This window comes from Salmo trutta, chromosome 14 (assembly GCF_901001165.1).
Source record: "Salmo trutta chromosome 14, fSalTru1.1, whole genome shotgun sequence".
NCBI classification, from domain to species: domain Eukaryota; kingdom Metazoa; phylum Chordata; class Actinopteri; order Salmoniformes; family Salmonidae; genus Salmo; species Salmo trutta.
The window spans coordinates 54,730,626-54,739,397 of NC_042970.1; positions in this window are offsets into that span (position 1 = coordinate 54,730,626).

Genomic DNA, 8,772 nt, shown 5'->3' on the forward strand with positions numbered 1-8,772 from the left:
ACTTTTGTTTGATTGCTGCATGGCAAATGCAATGCAAGAGTTGAAATAATGCAATGCTGGCAGCAATGCAGAGGGCAACTCCACGCAACCTGCCGGACCCCTCAATTGAAAATGACAGATTCTGCCAGGACACTTCATTACTGCAATTTGTCTGCCCTTTGCTTAAGTCTATTTCAAACAGGTGAAAATTGACACGTTTGAACCAAACTGGAGTTATGCAAAGCTATTCATTGGGGGATTGCGTGGATGAACGCTATTAATTCAAATTTACACTGCAATCGCCCATCAACTTAGAGATTTTGCTTTTGATTAAATGCTACTTGGCTCCAGAGGATCCATCAACTAATTGAATAATGGCGTTTCTTTCGCCGTTATTGGCACCAACTCAGTGGCCTGGTTAGTGTCCATCCTGAAATTGGAAGGTTGTGAGTTTAATCCCTCACCGAGTCATACCAAAGACTGTAAAAATGAGACCGGATGCTTCTCTGCTTGGAACTCACCATTAAGAATATAGATTGGAAGGCCCTGCAATAGACTAGCGTCCTGTCGAGGAGGTGTATTTCTGCATCAAGCTGTCTCGTGCTACAGAAATATGAACCGTTCCGGATCGCGCAAGGCTGCTTACCTTTGTTATTCCTTGTACTTGTCTCCACTCCAACTCACCATACTATGAAGAACTCTACAGTATGCATTACAAGCATTTGGGTTTGAATGTTAGTCAAGAAAAGGTAGGAAGAAATTATTTTAAGGCTTGAATCGTAAACTACAGTCTGCTTAACGCTCATATTACCGACACAATTTTGGATCATAGCCCAAAGGTGGTTTATTAAATGTTTCATTACTTTGTCAATCAACTTGTTCGTAATATAAATTATCAATATGGACCTTTTTAAAAAAGTAAATTACCTTAAGGTCATTTTGACACCAGCTAAAATAACCTTTATTTTTGTGCATATAAAAATCAGCCCCTGATTAATACTGCAACACAGAACTCTGATACTCAATCTACACCCACAGCTGTATTGGTGCGTATTCTCTATAAGGTAGTCGTTCTAGGGAAAATCTAAACCCAGGTTTCTCTAGAGACATTAAGTTATCCATGCCACCAGAGGGTGAAGGAGAACCTGTATACGGTTCACCTGCAGATATGGCACACCTTATGTACTCACCTATGGTAATAACTAGGTAAGACCGTGTACAAAATCAATATTACCTTACATACAGTGTACAAAACATTAAGAACACCTGATCTTTCCATGAGGCTGACCAGGTCAGCTACATGTTAATATTGGTTCATTATTTGGCAGGCACTGAACAGACAAATGTGACAACTAGCTAGATGGCTACAGTAGTTGCCTTGGTAACCAAACACAGACTTGCTAGTTTAGCTAAGCAAACCATCATCCAACTTTACTATTATGAAAATCTAATTCAACAATGAAGTTAAGGTTTCCAATTTGACTTTTGCTTTCAAAAGCAGTTCAAATAGAACATGCAAGAATGAACTTAGCCATTGAATTACATCGTGCAATAGGGAAATAATGCACACTCTAGAATGCCCTTCAAGCCAGTCAGAAATGAGTATTTAACAATGCCATGATATAATCAAAGATGTTCTATTTGTGGTAAAATGGTTTTAAATATGCATTGATAAATGATTAAATACACATTTACCTCAACCTTTATAAAGGGTACCTTTAATATAAAGTGTTACAGGTTGTTTATTTGACCATTTTAAACATCTATCAAAAGACCACGTGCATACGAAAAAAGATTGCAGTCAGAGTGCAGTATAACTGCAGTATTCTGCAATTACTGCGTCCAAAATACTGCAGTCGACTGCAGTTACTGCACTTTCAAAACGGCAATCTTTTTTTGTAAGGTTGGGAATGCAAGGGGCAACTTTAGGGATAACCAAAGTACCCTGTGTGCCATTAGACATACTGAAACGTTGAAATTGCTGCCAAAGTGTTTTCCTGAGGCACGTAACTGCTCAATCAACCTTTTTCTAAGACTATTTTCTTTTGCCTGTGAATGGGAAACAGCTGCTGCCTGTGGTACCCAAAGTGTCACTCCCTCCCGTTGATGTGTTTTGGCTCCTCACTTTTATGACTTGTACTGGCTGGGCCTGGTCAATGTTTACAGCCCAGCTCATTACACTGCTCTGAGCAGCTCAGTCCTCTATCATGAGAGCCACTGGTCTGACTTTGATCTACGCAATGCTATTTACCACAAGGTTTTGTCATTGAAAGTGTCTGTCTGCACAGCAATGTTCTACATTATTGGACCATTGGCTTTCATACTTTCTTAGTTCTCTGGGAGGCTCAAGCAATGTGTCTGTCATCACAATCAGTTGAATAAGAGCCAAGTTGGTTGGGAATTTTGGGGAGGTCGCAGAGGTTAATAAACTCAGCAAAAAAAGAAACATCCTTTCACTGTCAACTGCGTTTATTTTCAGCAAACTTAACATGTGTAAATATAAGATTCAACAACTGAGACATAAACTGAACAAGTTCCAGAGACATGAGACTAACAGAAATGGAATAATGTGTCCCTGAACAAAGGGGGGTCAAAATCAAAAGTAACAGTTGGTATCTGGTGTGGCCACCAGCTGCATTAAGTACTGCAGTGCATCTCCTCCTTATGGACTGCACCAGATTTACCAGTTCTTGCTGAGAGATGTTACCCCACTCTTCCACCAAGGCACCTGCAAGTTCCCGGACATTTCTGGGGGGAATGGCCCTAGCCCTCACCCTCCGATCCAACAGGTCCCAGACGTGCTCAAAGGGATTGAGATCCGGGCTCTTCGCTGGCCATGGCAGAACACTGACATTCCTGTCTTGCAGGAAATTGTACACAGAACGAGCAGTATGGCTGGTGGCATTGTCATGCTGGAGGGTCATGTCAGGATGAGCCTTGGTAGAGGCTCAAGGCCGCGGCAGACGGATTACCAGGACGTGTACTCAGAGCATGCACGGACCAACTGGCAAGTGTCTTCACTGCCATTTTCAACCTCTCCCTGACCGAGTCTGTAATACCTACATGTTTCAAACAGACCACCATTGTCCCTGTGCCCAAGAAAGTGAAGGTTACCTGCCTAAATGACTACCACCCCGTAGCACTCACGTTGGTATCCATTAAGGGCTTTGAAAGGCTGGTCATGGCTCACATCAACACCATCATGCAGGAAATCCTAGACCCACTCCAATTCACATACCGCCCCAACAGATCCACACATGACACATTCTCAATGCCCTTTCCCATGTGGACAAAAGGAACACCTATGTGAGAATGCTATTCATTGACTACAGCTCAGCGTTCAACACCATAGAGCCCTCAGAGCTCATCACTTAGCTAAGGAACCTGGGACTAAACACCTCCCTCTGCAACTGGATCCAAGACTTCCTGACGGGCTGGCCCCAGGTGGTAAGGGTAGGCAACAACACATCTGCCACACTGATCCTCAACACGGGGCCCCTCAGGGATGCGTGCTTAGTCCCCTCCCGTACTCCCTGTTCACCCACGACTGCGTTGTCAAGCACGATTCCAACACCATCATTAAGTTTGCTGACGACACAACAGTGGTAGGCCTGATCACCAACACAAATGAGGAGCCTATAGGGAGAAGGTCAGAGACCTGGCAGTGTGGTGCTAGGACAACAACCTCTCTCTCAACATGACCAAGACAAAGGAGCTGATCGTGGACTACAGGAAAAGGAGGGCCGAACACGCCCCCATTCACATCGACAGGGCTGTAGTGGCGCAGGTCAAGAATTTCAAGTTCCTTGGTGTCCACATCGCCAACAAACTATCATGGTCCAAACACACCAAGACAGTCGTGAAGCGGGCACAACAATACCTTTTCCCCCTCAGGAGACTGAAAAGATTTGGCATGGGTCCCCAGATCCTCAAAAAGGTCTACAGGTGCTCCATCAAGAGAATCCTGACCGGTGTCATCACTGCCTGGTATGGCAACTGCTCGGAATCTGACCATAAGACGCTACAGAGGGTAGTGCGTATGGCCCAGTACATCACTGGGGCCAAGCTTCCTGCCATCCAGGACCTATATACTAGGCGTGTCAGAGGAGAGCCCCAAAAATGGTCAAAGCCGCCAGTCACCCAAGTCTGTTCTCTCTGCTACCACAATGCAATTGGTACCGGTACCGGAGCGCCAAGTCTAGGTCCAAAAGGCTCCTTAACAGCGTCTACCCCCAAGCCATAAGACTGCTGAGCAATTAATCAAATGGTCACCCGGACTATTTACATTGCTTTGTTTTTACGCTGCTGCTACTCGCTTTATTTTATCTATACATAGTCACTTTACCCCTACCTACATGTACAAATTACCTCAGCTGAATCCTCATACTATTAGCTGTTCTTTTCGGACAATGAATCTTCTTTCTTGTTGCTACCAGTAACTTTGCCTCGTAACCGCAACTTTGCAGGGTCAAAGAAGCAAGCAAGTGTTCTGCAATTGTCCTTACACAATTCATCAGAGGTGACATCCAGAACACTATCAAACAAAACAATATAGCTGCAAGCAGCCACGCCGGGTTTCAAGCTTTAGCCCCATAGCGCCACCATCAGGACAAATGGGCTAGGATGAGCTGCTTCTGTACTCCTTATCACGTTTGCCAAATATCTGACCTTAACATCGAACAGATCACGCAATTTGCTTTCGATTCATTTTGAAACATTTTCAGTGATGATGACTACTTTAAATGTATTTTCTCCAGAACCGCGGGACAGTTGGCACCAAATTTGCTATATAGAATCTATGTACCCATGTCTTTTCCAGGACTCTAGCTCAAAATATATGGCTGCTATGAGCCTATGAACCTGCATGAATGGTTTTGCCTGTCCGACAGTGCCACCATGCAGCCAAACTGAACCGTACTTTACAGGTTAGCTAGACTCATATCCCTGAGTGTGTGTGCCAAATTCCATGTGGTCGATATGAATGTGCTTGCATATGTTGAGCCTTGACAGTGTTTGGAACAAGTGTACCAAGTTGTTACAATACTCATATTTTTTGTTACATTTTAGTCATTTAGCAGACGCTCTTATCCAGAGCGACTTACAGTAGTGAATACATACATTTCATTTTCATTTAATGGATTTTTTTTTTTTGTACTGGCCCCCCGTGGGAATCGAACCGACAACCCTGGCGTTGCACACACCATGCTGGCGTTACAAACACCGTGCTCTACCAACTGAGCCATTTATGTGCCAGGTCATGCCCACTTGAATGTTTATTGGTCAGTATTGTTGTTTGACATACTAGCCTCAAAAATGTTGAGAGACTTTTGGTCATTAGATGCTATATATCAAGTTTCATTCAGATCGGTCATTCTCTGCCAGAGGAGTAGCGTTTTAAGTGTTTTTCACAAAATTCTTAATGGCGGAAAATTCTAAATGGCGGACCTTGTGGGTCCTTGAGGCAAATGTGTTCCTTGTGAGGAGAGGGAACTATGTACCAAATTTCCGGACTCTAGGTTTCACGGGGTGAGGGGTGGGACTTTTCAGAGTTTGCATCTTCAATCACTTGTGGCAAATTGACATGGCATTGCTTGAGAGGGTGTGGCCCTTGGCCGTTAACCTTTTTTGCTCAACCCTGTAAGTCTTACCATCTCACAGAAATTTGCATGTGAATTTTTTCTTACAGAAGAAGAATAAAAAGAATGCCAAAAAATACAATAAGGTTTAACCCAGCTTCACTGCTTGAACCCCTAATAACCAATGCCAACAAATATAATAAGGTTTCTCGCAGCTTCGCTGCTTGAACCCCTAAGGATAAACTGATGAGATGGGTAATATTTTTGTAGCATGTGGGCTTTTTTAAGTGTTCATCATAGTCCAAAACGTGTATGCTTATGCACTGCAGTGTTCTAAAATATTGGATTGTTGACTTTCATACTTTTCAAATTTTCAGAGCAGCTCAAGCAATTTCTCCAACTGTCAACATGTTCAAATGAAGAAGACACATACCGGAGCCGCGTTGGTTGCGAATTGTGGGGAGGTGTGCGTTTGGCCTTTGCTCCTGTGGATGTTGGTCTCAGAGCTGCGTAGTTATGTCGCAATGAGACGCAGGACTATCCCATCTCAGCGTCTGTGGACTATGATTTACGCTTTCGTGGGTGCAACACAAGTGCAATAGAAACCAGGCGTCCAGTACTGCTGCAGTATGATGATTCACAGCCATGATCTAAACAAGCGCAGCAGTTCAAATGCGTTTAAATGTGAAGATGGCTTCAATGCACATAAATAAAGTTACCAAAAATGTAAATAGAAGTTTATTTCAAAATATATGTTGATTAGATTTTTCGTTACATCAATAAAATAAGTGTTAATACAAGCCATATGCCATAGAAAAATTCAGTACTAATGTCCTTCAGTAAATGCCTCGCAGTAAATATTGTAGTTATTTTTTTTTTTACTCAAGAACAGACATTTTGGCTCCTTGAGTGCTTTTGCCAGTTTTTCTTTCTGTAAATAACATGTCATTAATATAGAACTATAGAACATTTTTATTTCTCCAGTGCTAGTTTAATTTCTGCTGTCAGTCAAGTGCAATACAACACTGCTGATCATTATGAGGTTGTGAACACTAGCAGCATCAATCTATGAAAACCAGGTAGGGGAACACAATTTGTGCTTTTTTTAAGGTGCTTGCCATGTTTTATCAAAGAGCCAGACAATTTGGCCCCTGGACTTGAAAAATACTCAAGACAGTAAATCCTACACACTGTCTCTTTTACAGCACAGGCATGATGTGTAAGCTACTGCTTCATGTACATGTCTCACAACAAAGTCTTCATTAATAGAATATAATTACAAAATATATTTAGTTTTGTCAGGAAACCAGTTCAATATCCACTATTATAGGCTATGATTTAATAGGCCTTGGGCTAGGCCAACTTTTCCATTTATGGAAAGGTAGTCTACGTAAAGGGCACCAAACTTTAAAATTTAACAGATTTTAATGAAAGGGTCAACTAGTCTATTTAAAATCCCTTTTGCAAGTCCTAGTACACCATTATGGAACCTGTCTGGTGCCGCTTTTTTTTTACTTCATATGGCATCTACATTTTGAGAAATATTATTCCAATTATTTGTAATGTCTCAAATTTGGAATGATAGTCCAAGGATGTGTGTGGTTTTAGACCTACACATGTAGGCTCTGACCTCAATTAACCTTGGTCATTATCCTCAGAAGTGAGACATCAAACAAGTTGTTATGATAAGCCTACTCATAGACATTTTCTCTCCTTGTGAATATGCCAATATTTTGTTATTTTTCTTTCATGTCTTCAACACCGCGGATTTCCCATTCGACAATAGCACACAGTCTTGAAAAGGCGGCAGTGGCAGAAAGCGCAGTACTCACAGCACACATTATTAGGGGTTTTGCAGCTTCCCCACAATGGCACGCAGTTGGCGGGAGGAGGTGGACGTTTGTTTTTGACGCTGAATTTGTTCTGTGAAAGGAGGTTAATGATTTAGCCTTGCCTGCACTTACACTAAGGGTACATCAATGAACATGAATGAATGCCATAATTAATGATGAATAGCCTACAACAAAGCATTAATAGTGTTCACTTTACAATAGGGCCCTCCTTAGTAAATTCAGAAAAGTTTCTACTTTACATAGGGCCCCGCAAAGTGACTAAACTAATATTTAGATAACATGAACTTAATTAGCATACAAGCTATTTGAAGCAATTTTCACCTCTTTGCTAATATGATCATGAATGTCTTTAGTAATAGTTTAGTCAACAGAATGCATGTTGCTTTGTAAATGCATTAATATATTATGTATTCGTGTTAACTCCTGCATTTACTCATGTTTAATAATGTACCCTTATTGTAAAGTGTTACTACTTGACTCATACTTTTCATCAAGTAGAAACATGCCTTCATTCACACTGAAATGTTTTTACATTCAATGTCACAATAATATATATATATTTTTTTTACACTATTGGCTATGTGTATTTTAGACTTATTTCCACCAACTTATCAATATGACACAAACATTAATTTTGACTTATTTTCAGAACATAGTTACCTTTCTTGGTTTCTTGATTTTGTTCTTTGCAGTTTTGGGCAACTCTGAAAAAGTAATGTATTTTACATATTTTCATAAGGTATCATTTAGCAGTTTATCAAGATTGGTGTTAGTCATACTGACGGCTTTGCTTTTGAAGTCAACCTTGGAATACTTAAATACCCGAGCAAAATATATCTGCATTTTACAATAATATTTCCTGCATATAACAGCATAATGGCACAAGATATCAGCACATATCAAAGAATGGAGTGATTTTTAGCAGCCCATTTATTTTTATTCCACACACTGATTATATGCCAGACCTAATGATTAACTGACCTACAATGATGATGGGTGGAGCATCTGACAGGCTCCCATTCTGTATACTCGAGAAAGAAGACATATTGGTGGATAGCTTGTCCTCCAGTACCATGTGCGAGTATACCAAGAGAAGCCAGGTGGAGCTTAGACAGCTCAGGAGAAACAGGGAATTCATCTCTGTGTTTTTCTGTCGGCAAGATCGGCCTAAAAACTGTAGTGAGGACAGAGTGTTAGAAAGTAGGCCTATGGAAGACTATTAGAGCCCATTTTGATTGCATTGTGGTTGTAAACATATTCATTTCAGATAAAGAATTTGAATGTCACAATTTACCCAGCAGCTCAAGATTGTTATTGTATGGCAAATCAACTATAATTGGCACAAAACTGACCACATGCACAGC